Source organism: Callospermophilus lateralis, chromosome 3 (assembly GCF_048772815.1).
Source record: "Callospermophilus lateralis isolate mCalLat2 chromosome 3, mCalLat2.hap1, whole genome shotgun sequence".
In the NCBI taxonomy this organism is placed as follows: Eukaryota; Metazoa; Chordata; class Mammalia; order Rodentia; family Sciuridae; genus Callospermophilus; species Callospermophilus lateralis.
The window spans coordinates 58,977,445-58,990,824 of NC_135307.1; positions in this window are offsets into that span (position 1 = coordinate 58,977,445).

A 13,380-nucleotide genomic window follows, 5' to 3' on the forward strand; every position below is an offset into this window, starting at 1 on the left:
ATGGTATAAACTCAAGCTCAGGGTTGCATAATTTATATAAGTTTGAGGTTTAGTCTTTTTAACATTGCTGTGTGATAGATCTTCTTTCCAGAAAATCCCTCAAACTATTAGTATATGTTGTGCACTTCCAAAATTGTGTGACTTGCAGTCACAGTTGGATTTTAGATGTAGTGAAGTTTCTGCATAATTGACTATGTAATGTGAAAATTCCTGGTTGGATTTGTTTTCCTCAAAAACCATCTGAACTAAGAGGATTACATGTAGCAACCCCCCTTCAGTATTCATGATACATATTTTTAAATGCTACAAATTTGAGGCAAATTTAATTTTTTTCATGGGAGACTATGCAGTAGTCACACTTTATTTTTTCAAATTTGGCAAATTGACAGATGACAGAGCCTAGGATGATAATAGTGATAGATCTTCCTAATTGCCATTCGAAGTAAATTAATGTGCATCTAATCTTAGCCTTCCTTCAACAAGTACAGCCAAGCATTCTCATTAAATAGAGGCAAAACAGAAAGGCAATTTTGGGGGATTTTGACTAAATATAATCATAACATGCACCAGAGAAATCAGACCACATGCACATCTGGGGATTTCAGAGTCGGTACTTTGTGATTGCACACTTGCTCTGTTTATCTAGGATAAAATAGTAGTTTGGTGGTTCGTGTATTATCTCAGTAACCGTAATTTTTATTAAGACACAAATGTCAGGGAAAACTTGTACTCAGTTCATCTGATTTGTCTCAAATAAAATTAGAGAGTTGTTTGAATATTGCTACTATAAGGCTCAGACACCCAGGAACTATTCCGAGTTCCAAACTTTGTTTTACTATTCCCAAAGCCAACAAAATATTCCCCAAACTCTAGTATTTTTGTATCTAAAAATACCTACTACACAATTTCACACATCCAAAGCAACACAAAAATCTTGCTACAGGTGCTGATTTTTTATTATTATTTATTTATTCTAACTAGTTATAGAAAGCAGAATGCATCTCGAATCATTTTACACAAATGGAGCACAACTTTTCATTTCGCTGGTTGCACACAATGTAGAGTCACACCATATTTGCAGTCATACATGTACCTAGGGTAATGATGTCTATCTCATTCCACCATCTTTCCTGCCCCCATGCCCCCTTTCCTCTCTTTCCTTTGCCCAATCAAAGTTTCTCCATTCTTCCCACCCCACCCCCCACCCCACTCCTGGTTATGGATCAGCATCCACTTATCAGAGAGAACATTCAGCCCTTGGTTTTTTGAGATTGGCTTACATTGCTTAGCATGATATTCTCCAACTTCATCCATTTACCTGCAAACCAGCTATCCCACTTCTCAGTCTATACACAAAGGACTTAAAATCAGCATTCTATAGTGACACAGCCACATCAATATTTATAGCAGCTCAATTCACAATAGCTAAACTGTGGAAGCAACCTAAATGGCCTCCAATAGATGAATGGATGAAGAAACTGTGGCATATATACACAATGGAATATTACTCAGCATTAAAAGAGAATAAAATTATGGCATTTGCAGATGCTGATCTTTTCTAATGAATAAAATAGTATCACCATATTCCACATCAACTTGACTCCTTCAGTCTTTGAAGCCCCTTCAAAACAGATTTTCAAATCAAAGACAAGCCATATGCGATATTAGCTATAAATTAAGATTAAAAGATGTCAATGGAAAAAATTTTCTACTTCTGTTCTAGAAAATATTACTCTCAAATTACAGAAAATCTATTCTTGAAGACTTTTAAAAGAATATTAAAGGAAGCCCTTGCTGTGGTTTGAATGTGTCCCCCCAAAATTCATGTGTTGGTAAGTTAATCTCTAAAACAAGAGCGTTGGGAGGTGAGGCCTTTGGGGAGACCCTAATGGATTAAATGCTATTATAAAAAAAAAGGATTGTGAGAGTTGGTCTGCACTTTTCTGTGACATGAGAACAGAGTTTACCCCTCTTTTTCTTTTCCACCTTCTACCATGTGTAGACACAGTAAGAGAACCCAGACCTGATACCAGTGCCTTGATCTTGGATTCCCAACCTCTAGAAATGTGAGAGAATAAATTTCTGTTCTTTATAAATTACCTGGTGTCTTCATCCACTTTCTGTTACCATAACATAATACCTGAGACTGGGTAATTTATAAATGACAGAAGTTTACTTGGAGTTCTAGAGGCCAGGAAGTCCAAGAGCACCATGCCATGGCAGAGGGCATCATGTGGTTAGGAGAAGCAAGAAAGTCAGCACAAGTCTGTCATCTTCTTTCGAAGCTACTAATGCCATTATGAGGGCTCTACTCTCATGACCTCATCTAACCATAAGTAAGTTCAAAAGGCCCTGTGTCCAACATCCATTAACATATAAATGTGGAGGGTCAGTTTTCAATACATGAACTTTTGGAGAATGATTCCAACCACAGTACTCAGTTTCGGGTATTCTATATAGAGGCACAAAGTGGAAAGAGACAACCATTCTTCCCAGATTATCATTGAAACTTGTGTATGTGACTTTCTTCATGGTAAGGAAAAAGAAGCCAGAAGTCCTCACAATTCCAGACCTTAACTATACTACAGAGCAATAGTAACAAAAATAGCATGGTCTTGGCACCAAAAAAGACTTGTAGACCAATGTTACAGAATAGAGGATACAGAGACAAACCCACATACATACAGTTATCTCATACTAGACAAAGGCACCAAAAACATACATTGGAGAAAAGATAGTCTCTTCAACAAATGGTGCTGAGAAAACTGAAAATCCATGTGCAGCAAAACGAAATTAAGCTCCTATCTCTCACCATGCACAAAACTCAACTCAAAGTGGATCAAGGACCTAGGAGACCCTGCACCTAACAGAATAAAAAGTAGGCTGAAATCTTCATCATGTCAGATTAGGCCCCAACTTCCTTAACAAGACCCCTATAGCACAAGAAATAAAATCAAGAATCAATAAATGGGATGGATTCAAACTGAAAACTTCTTCTTGACCAAAGAAACAATGAAGTGAACAGAGAGCCTACAGAAAGAGAGAAATTGTGTACCACATACATATCAGATAGAGCACTAATCACCATGGTATATAAAAAAATTCAAAAAACTTAACACAAAAAAAACAATTAATAAATGAGCTAAGAAACTGAACAGACACTTCTCAGAAGATGGTATACAATTGATCAACAAATATATGAAAAAATGTTTGACATCTCTAGCAATTAGACAAATGTAAAGCAAAACTACTCTAAGATTTCATCTCAATTCAGTCAAAATGGCAGCTATTAAGAATACAAACAGGGCTGGGGATGTGGCTCAAGCGGTAGCGCGCCCTCGCCTGGCATGCGTGCGGCCCGGGTTCGGTCCTCAGCACCATATAGTCAAAGATGTTGTGTCCGCCAAAAAACTAAAAAAAAAATAAATATTAAAAATTCTCTCTGTCTCTCTCTCTCTCACCTCTCTCTTTAAAAAAAAAAAAAAATACAAACAAAACTAAGTGTTGGCAAGGATGTGGGGAAAAGGCACACTCTTACATTGCTGGTGGGACTGCAAACTGGTGCAATCAATATGGAAAGCAGTAAGGAGATTCCTTGGAAAACTGGGAACAGAACCACCACTGACCCAGCTATCCCACTTGTCACTTTATACCCAAAGGACTTAAAATCAGCGTACTATAGTAACGCAGCCACATCAATGTTTATAGCAGCACAATTCACAATATTTAAATCGTGGAACCAACCTAGATGCCCTTCAATAGATGAATGGATAAAGAAACTGTGGCATATATACACAATGGAATATTACCCAACATTAAAAGAGAATAAAATCATGGCATTTGCAGGTAAATGGATGGAGTTGGAGAACATAATGCTAAGGGAAGTAAGCCAATCCCAAAAAACCAAAGGTCGAATGTTTTCTGATAAGTAGATACTTATCTATAATGGGGGCAGGGGGCGCATGAGAGGAATGGAGGAACTTTGGACAGGGTAAGGGAGAGGGAGGGGTGGGAAGAGGAAGAGAGGAGAAATGGGGGTAGGAAAGATAGTGGAATGAGATGGACATTGTTACCCTAGGTACATGTATGAAGACACGAATGGTATGACTCTACTTTTTGTACAACCAGAGAAATGAAAAATTGTGCTCTGTGTGTACAATGAAGTGAAATGTATTCTGCTGGCATGTATAACAATTTAGAACAAATAAAGAAATTAATGGATTAAAAAAAAGTAGCCATAAGTGAAATAAAATATTGAGGTCTTTATACTTCTGCTAGATTCCCCCTATGTGAAGAACCATATATACCCAATAGACACTGGAAATAGAGAAACAAAAAGAACAATAATAGTTTAATATTAAAGATGCTTTGGGAAAAAATGGTAATGCAAAGACAAGGTGAAAATTATATGAGACTTTTTTTTTAAATATGAGAATTTAAGTTCAGGAATAATTCCAGCTTCCTTGCTATTCCTGGCTTAGCTTTGACACCCGTAGTCACTGGAAAATGTCAAACTTTGGTGCTTAACTTCAACAGCAAGACTCAAAATTCTAAAAGCAGTTTAAGGTGAATGGGACTAGTATAATACACGAGTTGAGAGCCTAGGTTCTACATCCCATATCTTCCACTTCCTAGCCATTATTTTAATCTCTTAAATGTGTTTCCTCATCAATTAAATGGAGATAATAGAATCTATCTCATGGTACAGTTGAGGATAAACACATTATACAAGTCCTCAGGTTTATATTGGAAGTTAAAGTAGAGTTCATGTGAAACATGATTTACATGAGGGAGGCAGGGTAACAGAATTGGGAGAAGAACTCCAGTATCTTCACCAAACATGATAAGGGATCCCCCGAGAATGAGGAGACAAAATCAGTGTTTTTAGTGGAAGTCTAAGGTATGACCATAACAAGCTGAATATAAGGAGAATAGTAACATGTGTTTGTTAGGAAGATCTAGAGTCATCTCCACTATTTGAACCCAATCCAAGAGTTGATTCGGTTGAATATAAAAACAGTAAATTAAAAATCATTTTATAAACATATGGTCCACTAACCCTCCATGTTTGAAAGATAAGCAAGAGAGGTTAAAAGAAGATAGACTAAAGTAATAAAGCTTCACTGTCTAACCTACATGTCCCAGGAATCCTTGAACTGTGATTGACATGAGGAGGTATTGAGGTTTGAGGCAGAATTTCAGGGCCAGTCCATGTGAGATAATTACCAGGACCTTTGGGCTCTCATTGGGTAGATGCAACTGGGTCATCTGTAGAAGCATGTAAATGAAAAAATTCAAGCCACACCTACCATGGAGCCCAGCCCTGCTGAAACTACATACATCTGGGGAAACAGGCTCCAGTCTATACCCAGTCCTTTTCTCTAGCTTAGGGAAGTACAGAAAGACCATGCGGCAGGCAGAAGAAAAAAAAATGTCATTCTATCTATTCCTTGTCCTTGTCGCCTCTCTAGTCCAGAACTGCCTAAGGTAGTTATGACAAAGAAACTCTAGAAGCCAAAGTTATTTCAATTAAAACTATCAACAAGCCTGATTCAAAAGAATAAATTCTGCAGTGTGCCTGAACTACAAGATCATCTGCAAAGTGGCCCATGTGGTGTAGCCACATAGGCTTTATTACCTAGTAAAATTTGTGTCCAAAGACTCTTGGCAAGAGACTTTATTTGACAAACTTGGAATTGTTTTTATCTTGGCCCAGACATGGAATAATCAGTGAAGTGAAAAGCATGTGAGGCACTTGCCTTTAGTAGTCTGCACGCTGCTCTTCTAATGCTTTGTCGTACAACCTAACTGCCACCTGGACAAGGAGGCGACTGTTCAAATTTTACGCAACTTAACTGAAGAGCCAAACTAAATTCAGGACCATTTGATTCTCAAAAGGTCTTTTCCCCCTTTAGATTTTTTATTCTCTACCCTCTTTGATATACGTGTTTATATAATCAGCATGGGAATGATTGTTTGAAGTTTGAGGTTTTTATGAGCTGTGTTGTCTCTGGTGTTCAAATGAAATGCAGAGCAGTATTTCAACACCTCACTGGTTTTGGAATTTGGATTCTGGATGGAAAAAATCTTACTATTTTTTTTTCCCCGATTTTCTTTGAATTGTTAAGAAACTGTGTGTGTTCTTTTAAGATTATAGTCAGCTCTGAAATTACAATGTGATAGCTTTAAAATGGTCCAAAGTACCTCTAATGGGAATGAATTATAATGGAAACTATCAAAAAAAAAAAAAAAAGGCACTGAGCAGTATTTGGAATGCAGCTTTGTTTCTGTCTTGGTTTATCCTCTGCCAATGGCTCCATTAGGGTCTCACTCAGCCTCCCTGCTGGATAGCAAGAGACATACATCCAATGCACTCACCAAAGAAGATGGGAAAGCTCTAGTCAGGAGCTGTGGCCCCTTGAGAAAAGGGCAGCTTTCTGTGGAAATACTGTATGGAACAGTTTTGCCATTCCTTTCACATAAAGGACTTCACGCCTCTTCCCATACCTCCTTTGCAAGGGCTTCATTGAACTTCAAGATTAACAGCCTCCTCAAATAAACAAAAAGATAGCACCTCACTCCGTCATGTGCTGTGAGCTATTTAACTCTTCCAGAAGCTGTTTGATCTGCCATAGCCATTTATTTTAAAAACATGAATTAATGTATTAATCACAGCTATGAAGTACTTATTACATGCCAGATACTGTCCTCAGTGCTTTACAAACATTTGCTCATTTAATGCCTACACACACACACACACACACACACACACACACACACCAGAGGGCAGCATGGTGCTCATTTTACTGATGAAGAAATTGAGTCTTAAAGAATTTTACTATATGTGGGATTCATGCTAAATAGATTTAAGTTGTTCTAGCCACAGAAGTAATAGAATTTCTTGTAAATAACTTTTAAAAACTGACAGGAAATACTGTATTTGGAAATGGAATCATTTAAATATCTCTGACAGTATACTGTCTGTACTTGTTCCACGGACTGAGGGAGGTAGAAGGGAAGAAATAGCAAAAGGTGCTTTGTTGTAATAGAATTTTCAGCTTATCCACTGCCCTCTATGTTATGTGCATTTTATTTATCTTTGTTGCACTGTATATATGTGTATATGCTGGACAAAGAAGTCCTAGTTTTATAATATCTAGTCTCTAGGTATTAAAGAGGTTGCCAAAAGGTGTCAAAAGTTAGTAAGATAACATATTTTTTACACTTGGCATTAAAATTCCGAGAAAGGCTGTTTCCTGAAAAGAATTTTTGGATGTGAAACTGTAACATGACCTAAGTGCCACGTGTACCTATATCTTATGTGATGTAGAAGAGAAGGAAGAGGAAGAAATAGAAGATTCTAGGCCAGAGTGATTCTACTTAGAAGATGCTTTCAGACATAACCATTGCTACATATATGCAGTTTCCTCAACACTATTATGTATATAGTAAGAAAACTTCGTCTTGCCACTTCAACAAATGGTGCTGAGAAAACTGGAAATCCATATGTAGCAAAATAAAATTAGATTTCTATCTCTCATCCTGCACAAAAATCAACTCAAAGTAAATCAAAGACTTAGTCACTAGAACAGAGAGCCTGTGCCTAATAAAAGGAAAAATCTCCACCATGCTGGCTTAGGTACTGACTTCCTTAACAAGACTCTTAAAGCGCTAGAGGTAAAATCAAGAATCAATAAATGGGGAACTGGGATTGTGGCTCAGCCGTAGAGTGCTCGCCTAGCACGGGAGGGACCTGGGTTCGATTCTCAGCACCACATAAAAAACAAATAAAGGCATTGTGTTGTGTCCATCCACAAAAAAAAAAAAAAAAAAAAAAAAAAGAATCAATAAATGGGATGGACTCAAACTAAAAAGCTTCTCAGCAAAGGAAACAATAGCATGAAGAGAAAGCCAACAGAATGGGAGAAATTCTTTACCACATGCACCTCAGATAGAGCACTAATTTCCAGGATATATAAAGAATCAAAAAACTTAACACCAAAAAAAAAATTACCCAATCAATAAATGAGCTAAGGAACCAAACAGACACTTCACAGAAGAAGAAATACAATCAACCAACAAACATGAAAAAAATGTTCATCTCTAGCGATTAGAGAAATAAATGCAAATCAAAACTACTTAAGATTTCATCTCACTCCAGTCAGGATGCCAGTTATTAAGAATACAAGCAGTAAGTGTTGGCAAGGATGTGGAGAGAAAAGCACATTCATACCTTGTTGGTGGGACTGCAAATTGGTGCAGCCAATATGGAAAGCAGTATGGAGATTCCTCAGAAAACTGGGAATGGAACCACTATTTGACCCAGCTATCTCACTCCTCGGTTTATACCCAAAGGACTTAAAAACAGCATATTACAGTGACACAGCCACATCAGTGTCTATAGCAGCTCAATTCACAATAGCTAAACTTTGGAACCAACCTAGATGCCCTTCAACAGATAAATGGATAAAGAAACTATGGTACATATACACAATGGAATATTACTCAGCCTTAAAGAAGAATGGAATTATGGCATTTGCAGGTAAATGTATGGAGCTAGAGAATATCATGCTAAGCAAAATAAGCCAATCCCAAAAAAACAAAGGCCAAATGTTTTCTCTGATAAGTCACTACTAATCCATAATGGGGAAGTGGAGACTTCAGACTTTGGATTCTTCAGAGGGAAGTGGGGGAGGCAAGGGACCATGGGGATGGGAAGGAAGGTGGAATAAGATGAACACTCTTACCCTATATACATGTATAATTACATTCTGGGTGTGACTATGCACCATGTTCATCCAGAGGAAGAAGTTGTGCTCCATTTGTGTACAATGTGACAAAATGCATTCTACTGTGATATATAACTAATTAGAATAAATTTTTTTGTTGTTAAATTGCACAGCACATGGTAAAAGTAGAGGACTAAAATAATAAGGGTCTTTTGTTACCACATAGGAAAGGTTGCTTTTGGGGAGTGGAATTGTTGAACTCAATGTCTTGAAGAGCATGTTGTCGGTTCTGTGTGTGGTGGGGGCAGGGGAAGGAGAAAGCATGCAGAGAAAAGCATCCTGTGCCCCCTAGATTAGTTCAGATTGTCCAGACATTGTTCTACATGTGCATTTTAATTAATGTTGCTGGATATTAAAGGATGAGTTCTCATGTCCAAAGTATGTTAGAAGTAGCAAAATAATCTCTTTGTAAATGTCCTTTTGTTTGGGGGAAGAACTGTATTCTCGGAGTAACCTGTGTTAGTCAAGGGGCAGTCCTGAACTTAGTCATTTGAATAACTAATGATAAAAGGGGACAAGAGGAATGGTGAGAAGAAGTGCTCTTTGCTAGTATCTCCATTTCTGGTAGACAATTTTATATTATAATCACTCTGTGCATTTTTGTTAAAATACTTGTGTTTATTGTGTACAAAGTTCATAGTTTATTTTACAACATCTGAGTCCCATAGAAGTTCTGAGGCGACAGTATATGATAAAAAGTAGAGCTACTGAATTAGCCAACTTGGAAATATATTTTTGGCTATAACTGATAGAAAAGATGCATCTTAGACATGGAGTTTTGATGCCCTTGGGCAGTGTGTATCAGGACTTGTTCTTTAGGCTGGCAGCAGAGGGGCAGGAGGCGGCTCACGAGGAGGGATGGGAGCAGGAACATTCAGATTTCCATCTTGATGAGAGTCACTGATGGGTGTGCATCTTCTGGCTGTACTTTCTGAAATATTTTATTCCACTAGCAATATGCTTTCTTTCTAATATTTTAATAGTAAAAATCTGATGATGAACTCTTAGAAACATTATTCTTGGTATACTCTGTTGCTTTGTGTCTTGATTTCATTTGAGCATTAAGGGAATGCAGTATTTTCATTGTAACTCTGCCAATACATCTGTCTAGAGGCCTGTTGCCATTTCTGCCATCAGTAAAATTTCTGTGCCCAATAAAGGCAGGATTACAATTTTTGCTAACAGATTGGGTTGGTGTAGTATATTCTTGGTTATCAACAATTCTCATGTAGTTTTGGGGGTGGTAAATATTCATGATGAATATTGGTAAATATTCATGATGAATATTGGTGAATATTCACGATGTATAGGAAAGCATGATGCATACCAGATTTCACTCACAAGAAATGGGATACTATGTATGAATATACAGGACTTAAGTGGACACACCCAACCAAGCTGCTTGTGATTGGTTGACTTCTTTACTTCTTGTGATTTTCTGTTTCCATAATGCACATTTTTTTTAATAAAAATAAGTATTTAAAAAATCTTTTAGTTGAAAACAATATCTTTATTTTATTTATTTTTATGTGGTGCTGAGGATCAAACCCAGGGTCTTGAACATGTTAGGGGAGCACTCTAACACTGAGCCACAACTCCAGCCCTTAAATACTTTTTTAAAAAATTTTTTAAAATGAGTAACTATGTGAGATGATGAATATGTTAATTTGCTTCACAATGGAAACCTTCTTACTATCTATATGTGTCTCATAACATTATGTTCCTTACATACAAATTTTTTTAAAAAGAATTCAACTAATTTCAAAAGATCACAAATGGAAAGCAAGTAGAAAAATCAAGCAGTAAGCCCAGTCTGCTCCTGACCTGGCCTTTTTAGCTAGGCCCCACGTGGGGACAATCATCAGAAGGTGTCCTAGAACAGGCGACCCGGAACTGGTACAAAGTGGAAAAAAAAAAAAAGAGCTGTTCCTTAAAGAGCCTTCTGAAGAATTCCTCTCAGAAAGAGAACTCTCTATTATGAAAATACCTTAATGAGAAAAAAATTTCAGATTTAATAGGTACTCACTATATGCAATGGAATTTTCTAGGTGTTTGTTTGCGTTAACTCATTTGATCCTCATCACAATGACCATATTACAAATGAGGAGTTTGAAGCAAGTGGTAGTGAAGCAACACGGGAAAGGCCACACAGCCTTAAGGATGAAGACAGTTGAGAATGAATGGTAAGGCCCATCCTCTCAACATGACCCTCCCGCCGTCTCTTTGCGATTATGGACATGTTTGGTCATTTAAAAAAAAAAAAATTCTAGAAACAGAGCCTGGATGAGTAAAAGCTACACAATGAAACTGCTGGGCTGGATCTGCATAAGAAATTAACGGGAATTTGAGGATTTAGAAGACAAAGAAGGGCCCAGAATCATGATAGGAACCTGCTGTCCAAGTCCAAAGCTGAACAAGAAAAATCCCAAAAATAAGAACACTGGGATGTGTCATTTTATTTCAAACTGCTCACTGTGCTGTCCTGAGTTGGGATACCCTGAGTAACAATGGAATTGGGATGGCATCCAAGAAGGTTGCAGTATAGAAAAGGGCCAGCAGGCAGAGGAAGTGAATTGCAAAAAGAAGTCCGCAGAGATGCCCAAATGAAACCACCCTCCAATGAGCTGGAGATTAGATTGCCCACCATAAACAGGATGGGGGATCAAGTCAATTTCTCACTGCCTTAAGAGACTCTTGCAATGCCACAAGATAGGACTCAGGGACACCCATATAGTTGAAATCTGTGTTAGGTCAGAGTTAAAAGTCTTTGATTTCTAAAAGTACACATTCATTCAATAAGTATGTATTGAGTACCTACTTCATGCCAAGCCTAGTTCAAGATATTCCAGATACAACAGTAAGCAAGAGTGACTTGGTGTCTGCCTGGCTGGAGTTTAAAATTCGATGGGGAAGGCTGATGAGCAATAAAAGGCACTAAGTGTGATCAATGGTTTGATAGAGGGAGAGCAGCGTGCTAGGGCAGCAAAGGGACCCCACAGTAATCCAGAGGTGATACTTAAATTGAATTGAAAACCAGAGCACTGTGCAGAGGTGGGTTTATACATATGAGAAGGATGCACTAAGGAAACACAGGGGAGGGTTTAGCAACTGAGAAGAGTTTATATCTGAAACTGCATGCTGGCACAGGCAAGATAGCAGGAGTGGGAGCAAGAACTGAGACTGTCAGGGTTGAGCAGGGTCAGATCATAGGACCTTGTAAGGCATGGGAAGGGGTTTAGGAAAATAATTCAAGTTTTAACTGGACTATGATATAATCAAATGAGAACAGCAAATTTTTAAAAAATAGGTAAAGAGTTCATTAAAATTATGCTTTATTTTCCTGAGTTGAAGGCCTGTGGTGTCTTTCAACTGATAATAAAAAAGTTTTCACTCCTTCTAAGAGCTATTCTAAAATCATCTTTAATAATCATTATATAGGATGTAAATTTGCATCCTATATAATCATTGTGTATACAATATGAGTACAGAACCCTTCATTGTGTTCATTCAGATTCCCCAAAATCATTTTATTTATTTAAAAAAAAAATCTTTAGGGAACATGGGTATAGCCTAAGAGCACATGTTTACCATGGAGCAAAGCTCTGGGTTCAATCCCAGCGTGAAATAAATTAAAATTAAATCTACCTTTAGTATTACAATTATTAACTCATTTAATTCTCAACTTTGAGCTAAGTTCTATGATCATACCCATTTTACTGATGAGGAAACAGACTCAGCACTCACTCAGCTAGTTAGCAGCAGACACATGACTACTCTAAGCATACTGGCTTCATACCACATGCACTCAAACCAATATCAGATATAGCCCAACTAATTTTTGAGAGACTAAAGACAAAATGGTCCAGAAAAAGCAGAGGTTTAACTGAGCACAACATGCAATAGTCATTTCAGCAAACACTTAGGGAGCCTGGATCAAGTTGGGGATACAGCAATGAGGGAGTGGGTCCAGCCACTCCCTCCCTGGAATGCCAGACTATCAACAAAGTAGACTATAACCCCAGATCACAATCCATGTGAGAGTAGTGATGAGCGAGGGTATTAGCACATAGTGAACATCTCATGCCCTGTGGCGCCCAAAGTCACCAGAGGAGGATTCCTGCAGAGGATGATGATAGAGTTACAGTGAATAAATAGAATTTGAACAGCTGGGGAGAGAAAGAAGGAATGCTAAAGTGTATAATGGCTTTGGTTAGGAAATAGCAATTCATTCAACTTGACAGGAGACTGGGGAGTCCTTGGGACTGGAGGGGCTGGGACTGGAGAAGTAGGCTGTAGGAGGCTCAGCAGAGTAGGACTCTTCCCTAACAAACCCTCAGAAAACAATCAAATTTTTGAAAAGCGCATTTTCTGTTCATACTACTGATTGGATAATAAGGACACTCATAAAACAAGGGTGTAAATGTCTCTGTGGATGAACGAGTTTCCTTGGACAGAGGTCTTTGCTAAAATCTCTCTCTCCAGGGCCTGGGCCTTTGCCTGAGAGTCCAGTTTTAAAACCACAATGTCCTCCAAGTTCCTTTCCCATGGAGCTGGCATCCAGATCTTGTGAGTACATTATAGATTACCCCAT